A 26,475-nucleotide genomic window follows, 5' to 3' on the forward strand; every position below is an offset into this window, starting at 1 on the left:
ATGCCTTTGCTACCAGTATTTGGGAAGCACACACACCATTAATTCCAGCACTAGGAAGGAAGTGAAATGGCTGGGTGGAGGAAGGCATATAAGGCATGAGGAGACAGGAAAGAGAGCTTTTTGGCTGAGGACTCAGAGGCTTTTAGTCAGAGGATTCATGGAGATAGGATCTCATCTTCCATTTGGCCTGAGGATTTGGCAGTGGTGAGAAGTTTCTCTAGTGGCTTATTCCTTTGTCTCTGATCTTTCAGCATTTACACCAATATCTGGCTCTGGATTTTTATTATAAGACCATTTAAGACCATTTAGGATTCGAGTTACACTGAGCCATCTCTCTATCCCCCATACTTAGCTTTTTTTAATGTGGTTTCTAGGGATCAAAGGTAGGTCCTCATACTACCCTCATGGAGGGTAGACTATGCCTAAGTGTACTTGTTGTCTTTTTCAGGATACTACTGCGGTAATTTGAATGTAATTGGTCCCCATAAGCACATAGGAAGTGGCATGATTAGGAGGTGAGGCTTTGTTGGAGTAGGTGTGGCCTTGTTGGAGGAATGTGCCATTGTAGGGGTAAGCTTTGAGCTCTTCTATGCTTGAACTACATTCAGTGTAGACTCAGTTCACTTCCTTTTGCCTGAAGATCAAGATGTAGAATTCTCAGGCCCTTCTCCAGCATCATGTCTGCCTGCATGCTGCCATGTCCCACCCTGATGATGATGGACTAAACCTCTGAAACTGTAAGTGAGCCACCTCAATTAAATGTTTCCCTTTATAAGACTTGTTGTGGTCATGATGTCCCTTCACAGCAATAGAAACCCTAACTAAGACAACTACTGAAAGAGAATATCATGCACAATTACTACAATTCCAGGTGTCACTGGAAACGAAGTATGCTAGCAACACACCAAGCATCCTTACTGTTTACTGGGCAGCAGATGTGGGATTGCCCTGAGCCATTAGGAGGACATTATAGTTCCAAGAAGACATACTTAGGAGAAGCTACAGAGTAGTAAGAGCTACATAGGCTGACACAAGGAGGTGCTAGGAGAGGGAACACTTGCTGAGTAGCACTGAACTCTGAAGTTACCTAGGAAGTCACAGATAGATCCTTAGGTCTAGTAGCTGATGACAGCTGGTACTCTGAGGTAAATCTCTAAAAAGCAGTGCTTCTTGCTTTTCCTGTGCCTGCAGATTTCCCAAGGGCTTGTTAAATAACTGATTAGATAACTGGGGTTGGGTCTGAGCTTCTGCACTTCTTTCCCTTGAACTCTAACCTAGGCTGCTGGCCCATGGGTCCCTCTCTGAAGAACAAGAACATTTTTGAACAGACTCCTTTGGGCTGGGCTCTTGGAGAGGGAATTTCTAATGGAGAGAAAGAGACCAAGAGATCTATAGTTGCCAAAGCCCTGTAAGCAGCCCACTGCAAATAAGATAAAAAATAACAACAACAACAACAATAATAATAATAGAACAATAGAAGAAGAAAGGAGCTCAGGACTGAGACTTGGTTCATAGAAGGATACCACCTCAGAGTGACACTCTGTCTCAAATTTCTTTTTTTTTGAATAATGAAATATAACAGTAATAAAGACCCCAAGAGTTCAGTGGGAGGGAGGTATGGATAAGAGAAGGTAACAGGAAATATGAAGTGAGATTGGTAAGAACCAGAAAAAAGCAGAAGCAGTGTTAAAGATGACAGTGTTTGACTTCAAAGTAGGGCAGATGAGAAAAGGTGAGGCCCTGGCCTGACTAACACTAGCCAAGAGATGCTGTTCACACCCACTGAACAAGGCAAGATAATTTTCAAAGAAGGCTCCCAATTTGAGACAGAAAGGACCCACAGCATGCCCAATCAAAAGGGCACCACTGCTTTACTTACACCTTTTCCACTGAAAACACAAAAGCCCAAAGTTGGGGATCCTAAAAGTTCCTTTGTCTAGAAAGGAGAGGAGTGAGATGAGGATGCGTGGGGAACTTCTCACTAGAAACTGGGGAGGGGGTGGTATAAATGGGATCTCAACACATGAAAGGTTTTCTGTCTGAAAACCATGCAGAGAATATGGAGACTGGTAGGAGCCCTGGTGGACAGTCATCAGACCACAGCCGTGTCCACAAGTCAGGGTATTGAAAAGAGCTCCCACAAACATCCCAGGGGCCAAGGGCTTGCTGATAACCAGGCTCCCGAGCATGGTCTGAGCTACCTGGAGTGTGCTCACCTGGACAGTTTCCCATCTGGGTTCCTTTGTCTGCCACCGAGGCCTCTTGTTCTAGCCTAAAAATCACATCTGGCTGGGCAATCAGATACCCTGTCCAGGAGAAACAACATAGGACTTTCTTACTAATGCTGGAGGCATTCCAGACTAAGGCCTATAACTGCTTGCTCTTTGAAGGTGGCATAGCCTGTGACTGCCCTCTGCATGAGGCCATTGCCTCTCTGAGAAGAGTACCCCATCCAGAGTCCAGCTGGAACTAGGCAAACTGGACAGTGGGCCTCCCCACCAAACTCACTGAAGGTTTCATGTCCTTCTTTCCTGCAGCATCTGGGAGAGGGAGACACTACTGGTTGTAGATGAATTTCTAAGCAGTCTTACTAAATAAAGAACATGGAGCCAAATATAGGGATGAAAGCCTTAGAGATCAGGGAAATAGTGAGAGCCACCAACCAACCTCTTACCTCACCAGCTCTGCAGCTCCCAAAAATGAGTCACTTCCTGTCTACCCACGCCTTTATTGCCTTGCTGCTCTGCCCTCTCATTGGCTCTTAGCCCAGTTACCTCACTTCCTTGTCACTGCCTGTCTGTACAGACCTCCAGGTCTCTATGGTTGGTACTGGGATTAAAGCATGTGTCACTACACTTGGCTCTGCTCCCTAGTGTGGCCTTGAACACACAGAGACCCTGCCTGCCAAGTGATCAGATTATGGGCGTGTGCTACCACTGCCTGACTTTTGTGTTAATGTCTTGCTATTTCCTCTGATCTCCAGGCAAAATTTATTTATTAACACACAAATAAAATATCACCACATTTCAGCACAAATAAAATATCACCACAACTGGTGGCATCATTCTGTAACCCACTGTGCAGCAGTCCCTCACCCACAGACAACATGCGGCTGTAGTTCTCAAGCATGACATCCCTGGAGAGGTTCTTCTGAGAATAGTCCAGTTGCTGCCATTCCTCCAGTGTGAAGTTCACAAACACATCCCTGAAAGTCAGTGATACCTGTAATAGTACAATTCTCTTTAGCACAAAGGAGGATCAAATGGTCTCAACAATTCTTGCTCATACAAACCCTCCTCTTTCTCGCCAAATGGACTCCTGGAGCTCCACCTGGGGCCTGGCCATGGATCTCTGCATCTGGTTCCCTCAGTCATTGGATGAGGTTTCTAGCACGACAATTAGGGTGTTTGGCCATCCTATCACCAGAGTAGGTCAGTTCGGGCTTTCTCTCGAACATTGCCAGTAGTCTATTGTGGAGGTATGTTTGTGGATTTCTGTGGGCCTCTCTAGTACTTTGCTTCTTCCTATTCTCATGTGGTCTTCATTTATCATGGTCTCCTATTCCTTGTTCTCCCTCTCTGTTGTTGATCCAGCTGGGATCTCCCGCTCCCCCAAGCTCTCTTTCCCTTGACCCTCATCCTTCATTACCCCACTCACGTCCAGGTTGTTCGTGTAGATCTCATCCATTTCTCTGAGAGAGAATTGTTGAGACCAAGATTGGAAAAAGCACAGGGACAAATAGCCAAACGAATGGAAACACACGAACTATGAACCAATAGCTGAGGAGCCCCCAACTGGATCAGGCCCTCTGGATAAGTGAGACAGTTGATTAGCTTGATCTGTTTGGGAGGCATCCAGGCACTGGGACCGGGACCTGTCCTCAGTGCATGAGCTGGCTGTTTGGAACCTGGGGCTCATACAGGGATACTTGGCTCCGCCTGGGAGGAGGGGACTGGAGCTGCCTGGACTGAATCTACCAGGTTGAACTCAATCCCCAGGGGAGTCTTTGCCCTGGAGGAGATAGGAATGTGGGGTGGGCTGGGGGGAAGGCAGGGAGGGGGCACGGGAGGGGGGAGAACAAGGGAATCCGTGGCTGATATGTAAAATTAAATTAAATTATAAAATTAAAAAAAATAAAATAAAATAAAAGGAGGATCAAATGACCCTTTGGGCACACAGAGAGTTTATTTTGTGCCTGTTTTAAGGCCTGTCAGTGTGCTAAAGTCTTTACCTGCACCCTAGAAGAAAGCTGACAGATGAGTAATATGAGTGTCACAGAGTGTATTCATCCCAGATCACAGAGTTGGGAATTAGTGTCTGGCTTCAATATCCACTTTTTAAAAACATGATAGTATGTCTCTTTCTATATAGTTGTTTTTATGGTGTTTGATCACTAGTTACAATTTGACATAGTATAAGATAATAGAACCCCTTATCCATCAGGTTCTACAACTCCTAGTGGAGACTTGAGACTACGAGAAGTACTTGGCTTCATCGCTTTTATATACTTTTTCATATATACATACATATATTATATATACATAACTGTGATACAATTTATTTTGTGTATTAGTAACAATGAGAGGAAAACAAGAAAACAGAACAATTATTATAATATGCTGTTAAGAAAAGTTATGTGAATATGTTCTCTCAGAATATCTTATCATATTGAACTTTTTGTTCTTGTGATGATGTCAGATGATGTAATACCTGTGAGATGAAATGAGGTATTGTGATATATATTAGCTAACCACAGAAGGATTACAGGGACATAAGTACTGCAATACTGTGAGTGTCTGAGATATGAAACAGCTACTAACAAGTGAGTAGCAAATACAATGTGGATGTACTGGCTAAAGGGATGGTTGGCATACTGGAAAGGATGAAGCACAGGAATTCATCACAATATTTACAATGACATATAAGTCAAAATTGTTCATTTCTGATACTTTCCATTTAATATTTTCAGACTAAAGTTAACTGTGGGCAATTGAAGCCACATAAAACAAAGCCATGGTTAAGGAGGGACTATTATAACTAAAAGTATACTAAACTTTATAAGATAAATAGAAATATAATACCCTGTAATCATTCAACACATGTTTACTGAATGGAGATCAAGCTGGTGAGTCTTGCTGATGTAAAGCTTAAAAAACAAACAGACAAACAAACAAACAAACACAAACACTTCCCAGGGGTTGGGGAGATGGCTGAGTGGATAGAGTGCTTGCTATGCAAACTGAGGACCAACATTCTGATCTCCAGCATGTAAAAACAAATCAGATACTCCAGAGGAGACAAGCAAGATTGCTAGCTGGACTCCAGAGGCATTCCGAGAGCAAGCTTGCTTGCTAGATTAGCTGAATTGTTGAGCTCTAGGTTTATTAAGATCCTGCCCCAGTACGTGAAGTGGAGAGTGATGGAGGAAGACAAATAACATCAACTTCTGGCCTCCATATGCATGTACACACACACACACACACACACACACACACACACACACACACACACACGATATCCATTAAACTAAAAAAATTTTAGCTGGGCATGGTGATGCATGCTTTTAGTCCTAGCACTCAGGAGGCAGAGACAGGCGGATCTCTGTGAGTTTGAGGCCAGCCTGGTCTATATAGAGAGTTCCAGGGCAGCCAGGGCTACATATTGAGACCCTGTTACAAACAGACAAACAAAAACAAAACAAAACATGCTTTCATCTAGTCTGAGGAAAAACCTACACCTATAGGCTGGGGATTGTAGTTCAGTGGCTGAATGTATGCCTAATATACCAAAGGCCCTGGGTTGGATCTCCAGTACCACAAAACAACAATAAAAATAACACTTATTAAGTTCATAAAAAGGAGACAGAAAGAGAATAAGTACCTAGATAGACATGCAAAATAATCTGTAGAAGGATGGAGAGAGAGAGAGAGAGAGAGAGAGAGAGAGAGAGAGAGAGAGAGAGAGAGAGGAGAATGGGGTATGAATTATTTTTTTCTTTTTGTTGAATAGTTTTTGCCTTAAATTTTTACTAGTGTAAAAGTTACAAGATGCTCAATGCATTACATTTATTTGTCTATTTTTGTTTGTGTGGTGGTTGGGGGTGGTCATGCATGTGCCATAGCACAGGTGTTGAGGTCAGTGGACAGTTTGGAAGAATTGGTTCTCCCCCTACACCATGCAGTGTCTGGGGATTGAACTCAGGTCATCAGGCTTGTAGCAAGCCTCTTTACAAACACTATCTTGTTGGTCCTTCTATGCTCAATTCAATTTATTAATGCTCTATTCAAGATATGGTTTTAGAATTTGGGCATCTATATTTTTAAGTGAAACTTAATTGTAATTTTTGTGGTGTCTTCATTACATTTAAGGTTAAGTGAACTCATAAGATGAACTAGATTCCTTTTTCATCTTTCATTAGGCTGGAGATATAGCCCAGTTGGTAAAGTACTTGCCTGACATGTAAACCCTGAGGTCAATCTCCAGCAACACATAATCAAGATGTAGAAGCACATGCCTGTAATGTCAGCACTTAGGAGGTAGAGTGAGGCACAGGATCAGAAGTTCAAAGTCATCCTTGTCTATATAGCAAGTCTAAGACCAGCCTGGGATATGTGAAATCCTGTGTCAAAAACAAACAACAACAACAACCCTCCCCCCTGAGTCATCTGGATTTTTAAAATCTTGTGAAAGTAGCAAAAATTTATGTATATGGATTTCGATAAAAATAATAAAATTTTGGGGCTGGAGCAATGGCTCAGAAGTTAAGAGCACACTGGCTGCTTTTCTAGAGGTCCTGAGTTCAATTCCCAGTAACCACATGATGGATCACAATCATCTCTAGTGGGATCCATTGCCCTCTTCTGGCGTGCAGGCATGCATGCAGATAAAACACTCATATACATAAAATAAATAAATCTTAAAAAATAAAATTTTAATAAATAAAAATATAGATTTGGGGGGCAAAGTAAAAATGTGAATAACTGACTCAAACATTCAAGTTCCAGGTATATCTTCCATAAATATATATCCTGTTATTATGCAAACAGATACATAAAAAGTTGTTCATGTGACAGGTTTTATGTTATAAGAAATTTTAAAACTTAAATATCCATCAAGAGACAAATAACTAAGTGATATATCCGTAATAAAATACTGGAACTGAAGCTGGGCATGGTAGTTCATACCTGTAACTCCAGCATTTGGGAGCCTAAGACAGGAGGAGTTTGAATTTGAGGCTAACTTGGGATATATAGTGAGTAAGAGGCCTGATCTCCTAACAAAACAAAAATATATTTTCTAGTTTGTCAAGGAACAACCCCATGGATATGATCAGGTGGTAAAAGGTGGATATGCCAGCATGAAGGCAATTATATAAATATACAAAAGTACATATGCATACAGATATAGTTATGTACATATATTTTAGTTAGCTAAATTGCATGGAAGCATCTACACCATAACGTCACCATTCTGTTAATACTGGACATCCCTGAAGAAAAATATAACATTGAGGAAAGGAGAAATAGTTTTTGCTATTATTTGTATGTACATATATTAAAACAATTAACTTAAATTTATAAATATAAAAGCTGATCTGAATGTGAGGAGAAAGACCAAGATACGTCTGTGTACTTATACACATAATGAAGGAAATGTATAGTTAATAAACTAAGTCCAGAAGCCATTAAGCATACGCTGTGGGAAGGTGCAGATCTAAAGGAAGAAGCAGAAAATTATCTTTGGTTTCTCCTTATATCTCTATGTCTGTCTGTTTTTCCTCCTCCTAGGATAGGCAACAAATTGAACAGAGAACAGTCAGAAAAGAAGGAAAAATGATTTATTAAAGCTTTCTCTGTGGATTCCCAAAAGCTGTTCAATTTATATTATAGGCAGAGTAAAGAAAAATCAGAAACTCATCTGGGAGCTGGCCATCCTTTTCTGGTCTGGACAAAGTTTGGAGATCTACAAAGGCAGAATTAGGAAAGACAAGGTCAGTGAGTACAGCCATTCAACCAGTCATAACAGCCATCTTTCCATGATGGAGAGAACAGTCTGGAAACAGCCTGGTAGCTCCAGTTGGCTTCATAGAAACATTGCTTAGATCCTACAGATTTGCCATAGGGAATTTTCTTTGCCCTTCCTAGAAAGATGTATAACTTACATTTACAGACATTTCCTTCATTGCCAGAATTCTATTCCTAAATATTTATCATAAGAAAACAATCCTAAACATATATAAAGCTGCAAAGATGTTCAAGGTAGTAATTTCCTCTATTTAAAAATCCAGAAGCAAGCCAGAAACAGTGGCACAGTCCTTTAATCCCAGCACTTGGGAAGCAAAGGCAGATGGATCTCTGTGAGTTCAAGGCCAGACTGGTCTACATAGCAAGTTCCAGGGCAGCCAGGGCTACATAGAGATAACCTGTCTCAAAAAAACAAAAATTAAAAAAATAAAATTCTGAAAGCAAAAGAAGGAACTGTTAAATAATGTGACATGTTGCCAAGGATGGTGGCACACACCTTTAATCCCAGCACTCAGGAGACAGAGGCCTCTTTTAATCCCTCCTCACAAAGGCATATTAAAAAAAACAGGTGCCCCATATAAGTCTTCCAATTGCTATAGAACCCTCTTTTCAGTGTTTAGCAGGTTACAAAAAAAATCAAGTGCAGTGTGGTCCATTGTATTCATCAATATTATCAAGTGAAGTGTGGTCCATTGTATTCATCAATATGTACATACAGGAAGACTAGAAAACATTTTTAAGGATTTATTTTGTTTTGTGTTTATGAGTACCTGCATGTATGTAGGTGGACCAGATGCATGCCTGGTCCCACAGAGGCTAAAAGAGTGTGTTGTAGATGTGGGCTTTAGTGCCACTGAAGGAATGGACTTGCTAGCTACTCCTGTAGCTGCCAGGCCTGGCACCCCTTACATGCATTAGTCCAGGATTGACAGGGCACCAGGGTTGGCACTACTGCTGGAGGAAACTGCTATACAACACCACTTGAGACTGTTTCCCCGCCCCCCTCTTTCTTTTCCAGCAATTCACGTCCTGGCTCCCTTGGTGTTTTAAATGAGTTTCCATTAATTTTCAAACTCAGTGCAGACACTCCTGGGAAGTTCCCTGCTCTAAGGTATGTGTAGAATTCCCAGAAGGAGTCCATTTTCATTTGGGTTGCATGAATCAAGTTTAGACATTCTAACCTAGAATTTTTAGTGGAGAGGTGACCAGATGGTAGGTAGTTTTATCAGACATCACTATACCTATTTAGGAAATGGCTAATAATGGTAGTATGACAATAGAAAAATCTTAGTTCTGACCCTGGTCAGATTCTTCCTTATCTTGATTCTTCAGGAACAAAATACTTGCACAGAAAGTGAAGGGTCTGAAACTTTGGATGAGTCATGACATTCAAGACTAGGAAGTATATGAAAGGGATGCTCCCAGCCTAAACTGTATAGGTGAGTTATGGAGATTCAATTCACTGGAGAAAAGGCTTAGATGAATTGCTTACAGACCTTCTATTTCCAGGTCATTTCTTTTTTTGTTTGTTTGTTTTTGTTTTGTTTTGTTTTTAGAAACAGGGTTTCTCTGTGTAGCCCTGGCTGTTCTGGAACTCACTTTGTAGACCAGGCTAGCTTTGAATTCACAGAGATCTGCCTGCCTCTGCTTCCTGAGTGCTGGGATTAAGGGTGTGTACCACCACTGCCTGGCCCAGGTCATATCTTGTATCATGGCCAGGAATCACATGTGTCATGGTCTTAGTTAGGATTTCTATTGCTATGATGAAACACCATGACCAAAGCAACTTGGGGAGGAAAGGGTTTATTTGGCTTCCACTTCCATATCACTGTTCATCATTGAAGGAAGTCAGGACAGAAACTCAAACAAGAGGCAGGAACTGACGCAGAAGCCATGGAGGGATGCTGCTTACTGGCTTGTTCATCATGGCTTGCTCAGTCCGGGGATGGTACTACCCACCATGGGCTGGACTCTCCCCTATCAATCACTAATTAAGAATATTCCCTACAGACTTACCTACAGCACAATATTGAGAGGCATTTCCTTGATTGAGGTTCCTTCCTCTCAGATTACTTTAGCTTGTGTCAAGTTGACATAAAACTAGCCAGCACACTCACTCTGGTTTCTGTTGTTCAAAGGAGAATCTCTAGAGCTCTGAGCCCAGAAATGGCTTTTGGCAGACCTGGCATGGTACTTGTTTTCCATTGTCTTCTCCCATGCAACACGGAACATGCCGGTGTTTTTCTTATTGTGCCTTCTCTTTTGCCAGCCCTTGCACAATTGCACCTATGCATGGTGCTGTACAAACCTTTTCCAGGAATCTCCTTTTATATCTAACTGAAAACTTTTTTTTCTTTCGAGAGTTAGTTGTTTTGGGCTGGAGAGATAGCTCAGTGATTAAGAGCACTTACTGCTTCCAGAGGACAGGAGTTTGGCTCTCAGGACCCACATATGGCTGCTCACAACCATCTGTAATGCCAGCTCTAGGGGATCCATTACCCTTTTCTGGCCTCCCTAGACTGCATTCACACACACACACACACACACACACACACACACACACACACACACACACACAATTAAAAGGAGTCTTTTAAAAATGAGTTAGTTGTCTTTTTTCATTTTGTCTTTTATTGAAAATAGATTCTTTTCTTGTACAATATATTGTGATTATAGTTTCCCCTCCTCTACGCCTCCCAGTTCCTCCCCACCTCCCTTCCTCTCCAGATCTATTGCCTTTCTGTCTCTCATTATAAAAGAACAGGCTTCTAAGAGATAACAACCAAACATGACAAAATAAAATATAATAAGATGAAGCAAAAACATCAAGGCTGGACAAGGCAAATCAACAGAAGGAAAAGAGTCCCAAGAACAGGTACAAGAATCAGAGACCACACACTTAGGAGTCCCATGGAAACACTAAGCAGAAAGCTATAATGTATACACAGAGGACCTGGTGCAGACCTGTGTAGGCCCTGTGCTTGCTGCTTCAGTCTCTCTGAGTTTATATGAGCCTTGTTCACTTGATTTAGTTGACCTTGTTTGCTTGTTGTCCTCCATACCCTCTGGCTCTTATACTCTTTCTCCTCCTCTTCTGCAGGGTTCCTTGGGCTCTGAGGGGAGGGTTTGATCGAGACATCCCATTTAGAGCTCTGTGTTCCAAGGTATTCCCCCATCTTTCTTTCTGCATAATTTCCCGCTCTGGGTCTCTGAGTTAGTTACCTTACTAAGCTGATTTTCATATATTTTATCTGGGATGATATTTTTTCAGTTTTATTTCCATTATCTTCTTCCATGCAATATGGAATATGCCAATGTTTTCCTTATTGTGCCTTCTCTTTTGCCAGCCCTTTGTACAATTGCACCTATGCCTGGTGCCAACCTTTTCCAGGAATCTCCTTTTATATCCAACTAAAAACATTTTTCATTGTGAGAGTTACTCATCTTGGGCTGGAGACAGCCTAGTGGATTAGACTTTCTAATATTCATTTTAATCCTCCTCTTGGAGAATTACTTGCCAGGTCATTTATTAGAAAGTTCCAAATCCAAGCAATATCTACTGGGAGGTACCTCTGGGCCTTTTCAACATTGGAGGTACAGAGATCCTGAGTAATTGCAGTGGGCATTAGCTGAGTCATGTTTGCTCACTTTCTATGGTGTGGTGTTTTGCTGAGGGTCCCTATTGCTTGCCCTCTTCTGGATGCTTTCCATCCAGTGAGTGTGGTGATGGGCCCATGATGATGCCTTACTGTAAATTGTGTGTATTCCTGTGGGTAAGAGAAGGTCAACTGCAAATGCTCATTTCTTGGCTGAACAACATTGCTTTCTGTGTGACTGCTCCTGTACATTATTTTCATAGGTTAGAGAACATGCAGAATTGCATGGATCTAGAGTTGATAGTAGAATGTTATGATTTGAATGAGTCTCCTCCCCTGCTGGAGGCCATGGGAGTATACAGCAGGTGACAACTAATATTCCACAGGTCAACCCACCAGATGAATAACTCTCTAATGGGGAGCGCCACCTGGCAAGGACCATAGGGTCACTGACTAAATAGTTGCTTCTGTCTGTAGTTTTTCTCATGTGCCACTACATTTCTTCCCTAAAAACTGCTGTGGGCATTTTTCCACTGCTTGTGTGTTTATCTCATGTATATATTCCATCTTTTGAACACACATATAACTGTGGATGGTCAAGAAGATGATTTCTGCTAAGGCTGTATAATTCTGATGATAAGAAATAATACTATGCTGGGCAGTGGTGGTGCACGCCTTTAATCCCAGCACTCGGGAGGCAGAGGCAGGCGGATCTCTGTGAGTTCGAGGCCAGCCTGGGCTACAGAGCAAGATCCAGGACAGGCTCCAAAGCTACACAGAGAAAACCTGTCTCAAAAACAAAAAAAAAAAAAAAAAAAGAAGAAAGAAATAATACTATGATATTTTTCATAACTGACATAGGAAGGTAACAGTATTCTCAGTCACAAAGACAGCCTCTTACACATTTAGCTAGACCTCAAAACAAATTCAAAACAGACTAGCCGCCCTTGCAGAGAATATACAAAGACAAGTTCCCAAGTGTTTGTTGAATCAGAGCCAGGCATGAAGCAACTTTCGTAGGCACAACCCTCTGCAGTAATTTATTTTCTGCACCCCTACCACTTAAGGTTCAGCCAACTGTTTATTGCTTAGGTCCTGAGTTTCAATGCCACTTTCTTTCTGGGAACCTTGACCACTCAGGCTGTGTGCATGGCCAAGTGATACTCACTGGCTGGTCAGTGTGACAGCTCTAGCTTGAGAGAAACTGTGTGACTTATCATGTGTTATGAGAATGGGTTGGACCCTGAAAATATAACATATAATTGTCCAGAGTTTGGCTGTTAAAGTGTGTGTGTGTGTGTGTGTGTGTGTGTGTGTGTGTGTGTGTGTGCTGAAAGGGAGATGTAGCTAGTGTATATAGAGAGAATGTGTTGAGAATGTGTGGAGATTTGTAACTGTGTGGAGACATGGAAGATGAAGATGTATAGAAAAGAAATGTGTATGTAGGACAGAGATGTGTGTGAAGAAGAGAGTGAGTGAGTAAAGAGTGAGTGAATGATGTAGTAGTATGTGAAGGAATGTAGCAAACTAGAGAGAAGAAATGTGTATAGAAGAGAAATTTGGAGCTATATAAAAAAAGAGATGTAATTGTATATAAAATATATGTCTGTATAGGAGAGAGATATATGTATATAAAGAGAGATCTATAACTGTATGTTAAAAATGTAGCTGTGTGGAGATAAAGAGATTTTTAAGATGAAGTAAAAGAGAAAGTTACCATTAGAAAGCGTGTATGTGTCCATATTTATCCCTCAGATAGAAAAAGCCTAGCCCTTGCCACTTTCGTGGATTTTTTTTTCCTTTGCATACCCCGGTGCTGCCTGGAGTCTGGTCCTCCAGTTAGCAATAGTCCCCCAAAGCTTATATATTGAAACCTTAATCCCAAAAACAACAGTGTAAAGGAATAGTACCTTCCTGGTGTGATTAGGTCATGAGTGAATTAATATCATTATCACAGGTGGATTTGTCATAAAAGTATACTTAGGCTTCTCCTCTTTTCCCCTATACTCTCTTGCCCTTCTATCTTTTACTGTGTGATGAAGCAGCAAGAAAGCCTCATGAGATGCTGATCAAATTCTGGTGCCATGCCATTGTACTTTTCAGTCTTCAGAAATGTGATTCAAATACATTATCCAGTTCAAATGTATTGCTGTTATGTTAAAGATTGTTAGAGAATTGTTTTACCATTGAGCTACACCCTAACTCCCAGCTTAAGTATTAAGCTGTTATAGCAATACAAAACGATTTAGACAAAGGTAATGGGAACTCCTTAAGAAACTGGTTAAGTGTTTCAAAACAATATCATGAAATTAATCATGTGGCCATATGGTGGCTCCCAGTTAGAGCTCTAGTCTTTGGGTAATTGTAACTATTGTTGAGCTGTGTGTGCATCAAAATAAACTGTTTTTTTTCATAATAACTCTGAAAATGAAAGATTGTATCCAGCCCCCAGTAGGCATTACTTTTTCTATCTCTCTGTGTTCTTGAAAACTTCTGTATAAAGCCAGAGCATAAAACTTTGTGTGGACTTAGATCATGACAACTATAATACTATGTGATTTATATCAATTACCTCAAAATTATTAGTGTTGCTCATTATTATACCATGTCCTATAGATAAGGAGACTAAAACCAACAAATGTAAATCAATTCAAGCAAAGCTTGAGTAAAATCACAATTTAAGATCAGGCAGTTTGGTTTCAAAACACTTAACACTTATACCATTCTTCAGCCACTAGAAAGCCCCACTTAAGAGGATTAGAGCAACTTTCTTAATTTTGTACTGTGGTGATATTTTATTTGTGCTGAAATGTGGTGGTTTTTTATTTGTATGTTAATAAATAAAGTTTGCCTGGAGATCAGAGGAAATAGCAAGACATTAACACAAAAGTCAGGCAGTGGTAGTCACGCCCGTAATCTGATCACTTGGCAGGCAGGGTTTCTGTGTGTTTAAGGTCACACTAGGGAACAGAGCCAAGTGCCAACCATACAGACCTGGAGGTCTGTACAGACAGGCAGTGACAAGGAAGTGTGGTAGCTGGGCTAAGAGCCAATGAGAAGGCAGAGCAGCAAGGCAAAAAAGGCGCAGGTTAGATAGGAAGTAGCTCACTTTTGGGAGCTGCAGAGCTGGTGAGGTAAGGTAGCTGATGGCTTTCACTATTTCTCAGATCTCTAAGGCTTCCACCCCTATATTTGGCTCCGTGTTCTTTATTTAATAAAACTGCTTAGAAATTTGTCTACATTGTACAGACAGTAAGAGGCAGAAATAACACTACAACCTGGAACACTTGACTCCAAATCCTGTTCTGTTTTCAAGCTGACCTTTTGTCTTTTCACATGTTCTCTGGAGCAGAGTACATCTTGGACTTGAATGCTCAATGACATCTGCATTGGAATCTTGTTAAATTGTAGGTTCTGATTCAGTGGTTCTGTGGTGGATCTGTATTTCTAACATTTATAACAAGCTCCTAGGTAATGCTAATTTTACTCATTCACAGTTTGAATAACAATGAGGTTCAAGCAAACCTATGATTTAGCAGCTGTTGCTGTGGATATCACTCTCTATAAATAATAGCAGAAGTTTCCTAATTACACATGTATGAAAACTTGAAGAGGAAGGGATAAGGCATGAGACTGGTAGACTCTGACTCTCACTACTGAATTCCCTCAGCAGTTCCCCTTTGGGAGGCTAAGACTGTGATGTCCAAGGTATTGTTTTGTAGGATGGACCTAAAACTCATTCCATTTGACTTTTAACCCATCTTCCTCCCTCTCCTCTTCCACCCTTCATTGCAAAGGGCTTTCTTAGGAGGAAAGTAACAAAGAAGGAACATTGTTTAATATAGTGTTATTTATGGCTTCACTGGGAAAACAAGGATAAACTCCATTCTGCTTCTTATCTTTTCCTTTCAGAGTGCACTGAACAAAGGATTTTGCATCCTAGGAGGGCCCAACTGTACTCAGCCTAGCAAAAAAGGTCAAATCAGATCCTTAAATTAATTTGCCATGCAGGTGCCACTCTGGGGAAGAGTCTTTAAATATGGTTAGACACTGTTGGTAAGACCAGTTGCCTGTACTAATCTGAGTAGAGTGAACTATTGGAATAATTAGTTCCAAAATATAATAGTTCAGACACAGTCCCTCTCTTGCTCACATAAGAACTAATTACAGATATTCCATTTTGATGGTCAATGTTCCTTTGTACATACTCAGGCAGTTGCCATCTCTACCATCTTCAACACAACTTCTAAGGCACTCTGCTTATCATCATTGCTAGAAATGGGAAAGAGAATGGAGGAGTGCAATCAAGGATCACTACTTGCTTTCATGAATACCACAGTCAAGAAAGTCAGGAAGTTATTTCTGCCATGCAGAGGTCAGAAAAATCCCAGAGCTAACCTTGCTGTTAGTACGAGTGTCCTAAAGTCTCAAGATGATTAGCATCAAAAGGAGTATAGCGGGGCTCTGTGAAAACTCATATGTGCAGAAAGATCACTTGTCTCTTCCTGCTACTAGAGAAAAAGTGTACTTTCTACTCTTTCCTTATCCACATTTTGCGAAGCGAGATCACATTGGCAAGGGAGTCTCAAAACTATTGCCTCAAGGTTTCCATCTTCTGCAATGCAAGGAGGAAGATTGAGTTGGGATTGTTGGGGCCACAGACAACACCAGCTGTATTTTTGAGAATTCTGTTCAAGTTGAAAGATTTGTCTCCTTTCCTCTTCTAGACTGAAGTTAGGACTTGCAGAAGTTTCTTATGCTACTACTCTGCAAACTGAAGCAACTGAGGTTGCAAAAGTAGTTTGTGCCATGGAATTTTCTTATTTTCTAGGCCCTGGATGCCCATCCTGGATGTAAAATGACCCCTAATTTGTGCTCTCTGATATCCTTACATACTTCCACATATTTATCATTGTGAGTTTGAACTTGCTCTCATATACCCACATCTCAGACAGTAAGTTATATGGTGTCACAGTTGGAGGGGCGCAAAAATTCAAAGAAGACTTCTGATGAGTTGGGAGAACTTCCCAGATTGTTACCAGATACCACTGGCTTCACAGCTTAAAGTTGTTCTGATGGAAGTGTTGTGGAATAAATGGAGGTTCCAGGAAATAGTTTGTATGGTTAAGAATATATTTATCCTCCTGAGGGCTCCATTTACAGAATGAACACAGGTAAACTACAGCACATTAAGATTCACATTTCTCGGGGCTGGAGAGATGGTCAAGAGCACTTGCTGCAAGTAACAAGTCAATGGGTGGAAAGCTGCCCAGAAGTTTCTAGACCACACTCTTTCCCCACCCAAATTGCCTTTCTTCTTGTCCCAAATAATTCTACTTATTTTAGGATCCTATAGGGAAATCTTATTTATTTTACTTTGTGGGGGAGGCTACTGGGGATTAAGTTAGAACCTAGTACACAGCTAAGCAAACACTATACAAATGAGCCATGTCCTGAGTTCTTTTTCTTTTTTAAAAATTTAATGCTTCATTTTCAAAAGTGCTATTTGAGCTACAGATGAGCAAAAATACCAGACCCCTGCTATGTACTGCTACCAAAGCAACTCTTCAGCCAAACTCTGGTGTCGAGCTACCCACCACCAAATGAGAAGTTTAGAATAGAAAATTACTAACAGCCAAGCTTGCCTGTAGATATAACAAGTGCTGATAAGCTTCAAAATAAACAGGATGTAAAATGTGGAGATGAATCCACATATAGTCTTTTTAAAGAAATAGATAAATGTAAATAGCAGAGGGAAAGATAAAACCCAGATGGCGTATAAGATTGAACCCTTCTGATTACCCAGCCAGTTGGTGGTAGTAGTGGGGGGATCTGAGTTCAAGGTTATAAAAATTGTGCTCTGTGCTCAATCAACATTCTCACCATTCTGGGATGAAACCAGATTTTTCAAGGTTCTAAAATAAACCACCTCACTTTTGCTGGGGAAAAAGAAAAAGAAAAAAGAGCACTTGCTGCTCTTGGGGAGGACCCAAATTTGTTTTCTAGAACCCATGTTGGGCAACTCACAACCACATGTAACTCCAACTTTCAGGGGAATCCAAAACCTCCAGCCTCCATGGGTAGCTACACACACACACACACACACACACACACACACACACACACACACACACACACACACACACCCCAAAATAGTAAAAATAAAACTTTAAAAAATATTCATATTTCCAACTGGTAAAATGACTCAGTAGGTAAAGGTGCTCGCTACCAAGCTTTCTGATTATGAGTTCAATCCCTGGAACCCGTGTGGAAGGAGAATACCAACTCTCACAATCTGTTCTTTTACTTCCATACACTTACAGTCACACACGCACACATGCACACTCACAAAAATAAGTAAATGTAAAAAAATCAAATTTTTAAAGACTCAAATTTCTCAGGTTGGGTTATTGACTAAGGTGAGACAGAACCTAAGAATGCTTCTCAGAAGGATGTTCTAGAGTGCTACAGACTAATCGGAGTGTGTAACTGTTCAAATCTAATTTTTCTCCCATTAGCTCCTCTCGTTAGCCTAGCTGTGGCTCTTCTTTGAAGGCTGTGGAGCCTTTAGGAGGTGAGATTTCTAGGGTCAGGCCTTTGAAGGTTATACCCATTTTTAGTTCGTGCCTACTTTCTCTGTTTCATGGTCACCTATGGTATATATTTTAAAAGCACATTTATTAATTCTTTGTGAATTTCATATAATGTGTTTTCACTTCCTCTCTCTCAATTCCTACCAGACCCATCTCCTCTCCCTAATCACCAAACATTGGTCCTTTGAGGGATAATTATTTCCTAATTTGAAGTCTAGTCTATTTTAGTGTAGCTCTGATGGTGGTTAATTGTACTACCTTTTCTTTTAAATTGTGTGTATGGGGGGAGGGGGCTACAGGTACAAGTGCACTTGTGTAGTTCTGCGTGTGTGTGTGTGTGTGTGTGTGTGTGTGTGTGTGTGTGTGTGTGTGTGTAGTCCTGAGGCTGACAGGTTGTCCTGATGAACCTGAAGTTCATCAATTGAATTAGGCTGGCTAGAGAGACCCACCCTTTCAAGGCTGTAGTTACAGGAAGGTGCCTCCATGCTGAGATTTTTTTTGTAGTTTTTATATTTAATTTTTTAATTTTAATTATTTGTGGGTGTATGGATATGTGCATGTGAGTGTAGCTGCCAGAAGATGCCAAGGGCATCATGTCCCCTGGACTGGAGTTACAGGTGGTTGTGAGTCACCCATTGTAGATGCTTGAGATCAATGCTTGGGTCCTCTGCAAGAGCAGCATGCATTCTTAACCACTAAGCCATCTCTGCAGCCCCTCCACGCCTGACTCTTTATGTAGGTTCAAGGAATCAAAACTCCAGTCCCTGTGCTTGCATGACAGGCACTTGACTGATTGAGTCTAATTGCACTAGTTTTTAATTTCATCTTTATTGTAAAGGTTATTTTTCCTATGAATAGAATTCTAGGTTAATTGACACTTTATTTTGCTTCAGCACTTTAAATATATCATTTCATCATGTTCTAACTTTTATTGTGTCTCTTGGAAAGTTAGCTGTCATTGTAGATAACAGCTTTGAAGATAATGTGCCTCCTCCACTATCACAACTGCCTTTTTTGTTTTCAGCAATTTAACAATAATGTGCCTCTTTATAAATTCCTTTACATTCCTTGTGCTTAAGTGAGTAGAACTTCTTGAGTCAATGGCTTGATTTCTTTTTTTCTTTTGTAGCATATATTTTCAAGTTGGTACACCTTCAAAATAAACATTTTTGCCATGGTTCATGTCTCATACACTCCATTTTGAAAATTTCTCTTCCCTCTCCCTCCTCTTACTCCCCTTTCTTCTCCTCCACCTTCCTCCTTTTCTGTCTTCTTCTTTACAATACCTTATTGGGTATTTTTATGATTTATTTTTTAATGTGTATTTGTGTTTTGCCTGCATTTATACCTGTGTGAGGAAGTCAAATCCCCTGGAACTGGAGTTACAGACAGTTCTGAGCTGCCATGTGGATGCTGGGAATTGAACCTGGATCCTCTAGAAGAGCAGCCAATGCTCTTAACCACTGAACTATCTCTCCAGCCCACTCAGGTATATTTTTTGATTAACTGTTTTCCAATCTACTAAACTTCGATTATGCTGCATCCACCTTCTATTATATATTGCTTACCTTATTTTTATTTCTAGAATTTCCACTTAATTATTATGATTTTTTTGGTGTGTATGTGTGTGAGAAAGACTTGTATGTATATTGTGGATGTGTTTGTGGATGTGTGCACGTGTGTGAAGGTGCATGTGAATATGTGCATCTGTGAGGTTGATGTTGAGTGTCTTATTTGATCATTCTCCATCTTTTCTTTTTCTTGAGAGAGGATTTCTTACCAAACCTAGAGCATGCTGGTTAGCTAGACTGGGTGAACAACAAGTTACAGGGCTTCTCCTGCCTCTGCTTCCCCGCATTGGGGTTTCAGGTATGTATTGTCATGCCTCACTTCTTACATGGGTGCTGGGGATCTGAAAACAGGCATTCATGCACATGCAGCAACTATTCCCCCTGGGCCCATTTGATAATTTTAATAGAACCAAATAATTTTGAAATTATGAAGAGGTTTTTAAAATGTAGGGACTCTGGATGAGGTTATCACCTTCCAGAAACACTTTCCTTTCCTTCTGGCAGCCAGACATTGAAGAAGTCAATAGCCTTCACCTCATCAAGGGTCAAGATGCTTCAGGATTCTCTTTTCTGTCTGCGAGGGCTTATTTATAGCTCTCTGATTTCTCTTGTTCCTAGAACAAAGTCATTCCAAAATTTTTACCAGAAAGCCCAACAGACTCAAGATTTTGGGTCTTGTGATAAAGTCCTTGCTTATCACATATAATGGCCTAAGTTCTACCTTCAGCACTGAAAAAAAGTCTCTATGATGATGAAATATCTAAGATAAACATGAATATTTTGACTTCTCTCTGCTTGGCTTCATGCCATGTTGTCTTGTGCAGTTTAGAAGCTAAACTGTCCATGGTTTGGAGTTCACTTTGCTGTAATCCGTTTTTTGTTTTTTGGGTTTGTTTTTTGTTTTTTGTCCTGGATCACGACCTTCAAGTCCTGGCTACAATAACATCAAACAGTAAGTGTAATTTTTGCACCCTACCTTATGCGGTTTCTCTAAGCTCTGAATGACTGTTTCTACTCTTCCCCTTGATTCCATACAGAATAAAGTCTAACAAGTACCCTGTGGGGAGAAAAAAGGCAGCTCACTACTGAATTATCTAGACTTCTCCAATGTTGGCTGTGTGATGCCTGTGAACAGTTGTGCTATTTGGGCATTTTATATAGTTTTTATAGTTTCTTTAAGCCAAAAAATTAGACTATATGAAGTTGCCCTGCTAAGTATGGTGGTGCAAGCCTTTAATCTCAGTACTGAGCAGGTGGATCTCTGTGAGTTTGAGGCTAGCCTGATCTACATAGTAGGTTACAGGCTAACCAGTAATGATAAGACCCAGTGTCAAAAAGAAAAGAAAAAAACAGAAGGAAGGAAGGAAGGAAGGAAGGAAGGAGAAAGAGAAAATAGCCTGTCACAGTTGGTAGAAGGTTCCTGTTAATTAGCTAATCTATCTAATCAGCTGAAGAATGTATCCCTTTATCTTTGATTCAGAAAGAGGCTTTAATAGAAATGAATTAAAATTTATTTAATTCATTTTTGGTACAGGTACACCAAATGACCTTTCCATGCCCTTTGAGGTATGGCATTTCTTTTCACCTATCAGTGTAACATTTTACTTCATTTAAAAAAATTTTTAAATTATATGTATGCATGTGTGTCTCTGTGTGGTTATGTGTATTGTGTTCCTGCAGAAGTCAGAGGCACTGAATCATTCTAGAGCTGGAGTTACAGACAGTTGTGGGATACCTGATGTGGGTGCTGGGAACCACACTCATCCCTGGCAAGAGTAGTGCAAGTCCTAAACTACTGAGCCATGTCTCCAGCCCCTTAGTGTAACATTTTACTCACTGATTTGCAAATGTTAAACCAAGCATACCTTCCCAGGATAAACCCTGTTGAGTGGGGATGTATTTTTTAATATATTCATTTATCTGGTCTACTGAAGTTTCATTTAGAATGCTATGAAATTGAGTAAACTAAAATTTTTCTTTCTTGCAATGCCCTTGTTGGGTTTTGAATTAATGTAATATTGACCTCATAATATGAGACAGGAAGGGTTCCTTCCTTTCCTTTTGTGATCGTTTCTTTCCACTCCTTTCCCAACCCCTTCTTATCCTTTCTTTTTTTTAAAAAACATTTTACCTACTGAGCCTTCTCTAAACCGTGGGAGGCCAGCTTCCACCTTTTAAAGGGTTCCTATGAGGAAGAAGAAACTTTTAGATAGAAAAGTAGTGGAGAGGAGACAGACAGAAACACAGGATAGCTTCAGGAGGACCTGGGCCAATACCCAACAGCCCTTTCTGTCTCTTCAAAGGGGCTTTTTATAACAATGCCAAGGGGCAGGGCAAAAGACTTGCCCCTTGCTAGGTCAAAGCATACCACACAGCCAAGTGTAGACCCTTCCAAACACCTGGTAACCACACACGTGGTCAAGCCATCCCCTTATGGCAGCCCTGGTGGGTAAAGAAAGCTCAGATTCTCTGACCCTGAATAAGTTCTCACTAGGAAACCTCTGTGGGTCTTTATACTAAACCTGACTTCTTCTTCTTCTCCTTCTCCTTCTCCTTCTCCTTCTCCTTCTCCTTCTCCTTCTCCTTCTCCTTCTCCTTCTCCTTCTCCTTCTTCTTCCCCTTCTCCTTCTCCTTCTCCTTCTTTTTTGTTGCAGTAACTGGCAGTTGAAAAAGAACCCAAACTCAATTTATTTTCTAACTTAATTTTTCATCAAGAGTTGGATCTGTGGGGCTGGAGATATGGCTAGGTGGTTAAGAGCACAGGCTGCTCTTCCTGAGGACTCAGGGTTCAATTCCCAGCACCCACATGGCAGCTCACAATTGTTTGTAACTTCTGTTCCAGAGGATGCTTATATAAACATACATGCAGGCAAAACACCAATGTACATAAAATACAAATAAATAAATTATTTTTTAAAAAAGAGTTGGATCTGTGATAGTTCTGTCCAATAATGAATGAATGGGATTATTTGGAAGTACATTTTTTTTTCAAATAAAAAGACAAAACCTGGAAAGGAGAATAATTGTTTACCATTAACTTCTTTATCTTCCCTTATTTAACCAGAACATAGATAATATGTTAGCAAGCCAGTCATCTTTTAACAGCAAGGCAAGAAACATAAGGATAATCCCCCCCCAAAAAAATGGTTAAAATAATAGCAATCTGGGTCCCCAATAGGATCATTAAACCATTGTATTAGTCCCAGATTGGCTATAACCCAACTCCTTATTAGGTGAGCTAAATGAACATTTGTTGTGTGATATTTTGATTGCATTCTGATGCTCCCAAGACTGACAATAAAGTTTGTTTTGAATCAGAGGGCAGAGCTAACTACTAGCTGACCAAAATTAATCATAGAGGTTTGGGAGAGCTGAGGCCAGAAAGATGCAGAAAGTGGTAGGGCAGGGCCGAGAGAGGGTCTCAGTCCCGGGATGGAGGAACAGAAGAGATGGGAGGTCACTGGTCACTTCTCTGCTGCTTCTCCAATCATTCACATTCTTGCCCTGATATCTGACTCCCAAGTTTTTGTTGATAAAGAATAATTAGACAAACGCATCAAGTATTTTGTTTTCTCAGGCTATTGTAAGTTAGCTTTTTGTTGTTTATGGCTGAAATGTCTTAATTTAGATATATTGAGATTCAGAATAATAACTTATAATAACTTGATTTTAATTCTCATGTGGCCTGTACAAAATTTCTATAAATCAGCAAAAGGACATACAGAAAATGAAATTAAAACTTTATCTCTAGTGGACAGATCTTTATATGTAATGACAAGTTCCATCAAGGAATAATCCAAGATTTTTAGGGAAATCTTTGCTTTTAGCTAGTTCATGGTGATTATTAACTGTCTTATGGTGGTTAAAAAAAAAGAAAGAAAAAGAAAAAAGAAAGAAAGAAACACAACAAACCAAAGCTGTCTGATGAAAAAAAGAAAGGAAGAAAGAAAAAAAGGAAGAAAAAGAAACATTTAAAGACTAATGGGGCCATCTAAAAGATTATGGTAAAGAGTTTTTTATTGACAATATTCAAGATATTTGGACAACAACATAATGGTGGCAATTTATTGTAATGCAGTAGGTAAACACAAGTCCATACATTCATAGTGATACTTCAACATTACAACAAAAAAGGAAAAGGTAGAAGAAAAGTAGAAAAAGCTCTTAGTTGTGATGCCTTTGAGTGAGGTCCAGGTTAACAGATAATGTACTAGAGAGTTGAATACCTCTATTGAGAGAGAAAGATCTGTAGTCAAATACCTGTAAGAAGGTGATCATTAAACCAAAGGAGAATTTGGCCCATAATATAGTTACAATAGAGGTTTCAGATAGTCTGTATGATTTTTCACATTTGTCTCAAAAGGATGAGAATGGATTGAATTGTGTATTTCTGCCTCTATCAGGTACTCGATGACTCATTGACTGCTGCTTGTTCCATAGAGGTAGGGAGGACAGATAACTTTGATGAGGCAGTTCCATGTAGCTAAAGCCAATTTCTAAGGATGAACATAGATGGGAGTTCAGTAGGTAATTTCCCAGGAAGCTGGATGATGGTGTCTTGTCCCTGAGAAGGAGAGTTGAGGAGAGTACCAGAATACTCATTATAGCAGTTATTTATATGAGAATACCATCTAATAAGTATAGGAGAATTAATATAACAAGTAAATCACTATTTGGAAAACCTGAGTATAGGCATTCAGGCAAGGATCCTCGAGTAATGTTAAAAGCCTTTAATTAAAAAGTTGTTTTTGAACAGGATGCTAACATAGAAAAAAAATGTCACACCACAGATTACTTGCTAACTAGAACATTTAACAAGATTAAAGTGGTTTGTGCAGTGCTGCCTTGGAAGCATTCTTAGCTATTATGAGGGTATTTCTGGTATTTAGGATGGAACCTAGGGCATTGTATATGTTAGAGAAGTTCCCAACTTCTGAGCTCCCCCTGTAGCTCCAAGTATTCTTGTTAAACATGCTTAACTAGCTGTGTGTAGTGAACCACAACTGTAACCTCACCACTTGGGAAGTGGAAGCAGGAGGATCACAAGTTCAAGCATAGCCAGGGTTGCATGGTTCCCCCACTCCCAAACAATAACAACAAAGGGTGACTAACTAAAACTGATAAAGTCTTTAAACTCAGTTTAAAGTCTACAGAAAATAAAGGGGATGAGGAGAAAGGTTGGATGCCATTGGGATGAAATAATTGGGTGATACTAAATATGGAGCATTGTACAAGCCAATTGGCTTGATTTCCTTAAAAATATAATACTGGACTACCAGGTCAGGACAGAAAAATGATAGAAGCATAGATTTTTATCTCCTTAAATACTATCTTCAAAGCAGAACCATTAAGATAGCAAAAGGAAAAACAGTTCACAGACTTGGACAAAACAAAGTGATAAGCATCCCCCAGGACCTCAGAATGCGAAAGGATAAAGCCAAACCATTGACAACAGCAAAATCTCTGCAGGTCAGTAGCAATACTGAAGGACATTGGAAGGAATATGAGGTGTGTAGCAGTCCTAAAAACCTAACACTGACTGTGCAAACACTTTTCAGCTCAGTTACTATCTTAGTTTATACTATAGGAATGACCTTTAGCTCCAATCTTCTCTCCTGATTGGGTGTCTACTTAGTTTAAAATATTTTCCAATTTTGCATCTGGCTGCCTTTCAGGGCATCTACTTGCCTTCCAGCTCCCTGAGAAGATCCACACATTCTCATCCCACTAGTCTTTGGTTGTGCACAGTATGGATTGCTGCTCTCTTTCCTCACTGTGGTTGCTTTTAACAGGTTCATCCAGGTTGGAACAGTCATTAGTCTCTGACCTTGCCTACACCCTAAAGCTCCAAGCATGTGTCAAGTTTTATAATAAACTATCTCAAGGGCTGAGAATATAGCTCAGTGGCAGACACTTAACTAGTATACATTGGGCCCTGGGTTCAATCCATAGCACCCCAAAAACAATTTTACAAAACCATCTCAATATGTATGTAACCTGGAGACAGGATTGGCTGAGTCTGTTTCACTGCAGCTCAGGAGCTGAGGAAAGTCAGATATCAGTCTCCTTGTGTGAAAAGTAACCACCATAATCATGAGTTATCATAGGGCCCATTCTCTTAGCTTGAAGTGATTATGGTGAGGTCCAGTAGGAAAGTGGAAATATACTCTCTACTGCAAGATTTTCTTTGAAAAAGAACTTTACAAAATTCATCTTCAACCTGCTCTCACATAAGTTGGGAGGAGGATGGGATGATATTCTAAGGCCTTGTTAGCCACCTCAGTGTTACATTTCCCAGATGTACATAGATTTTTTATTTATGAGGGTATGAATGTGCCAGGAGTTACTTGTATACAAATCAAGTATTGATATCCTTCTAACTGGCCTTTGTACCTGTCACAGGGTTTGGCCAATGTTTTATAAAGCTAAAGTAATTTAATAAGATTACTTCCTAGACAAATACATTCTTCTAGAAATTATTAAAGTTCTTACATTAACAAGAAATGACATTAGGGGCTGGAAAGATGGCTCAGTGGTTAAGAGCATTGGCTGCTCTTCCAGAGGATCCAGGTTTGATGCCCAACATCCACATGACAGCTCACAATCATGGCAGTTCTAGTTTCAGGGGATCCAATGCCCTCTTCTGGCCTCTGTGGCCATGTGGTTCACAGACATACATGCAGCATAAAAA

This window comes from Peromyscus californicus, unplaced genomic scaffold (genome assembly GCF_007827085.1).
Source record: "Peromyscus californicus insignis strain IS unplaced genomic scaffold, ASM782708v3 Scaffold_10__1_contigs__length_136768540, whole genome shotgun sequence".
NCBI classification, from domain to species: Eukaryota; Metazoa; Chordata; class Mammalia; order Rodentia; family Cricetidae; genus Peromyscus; species Peromyscus californicus.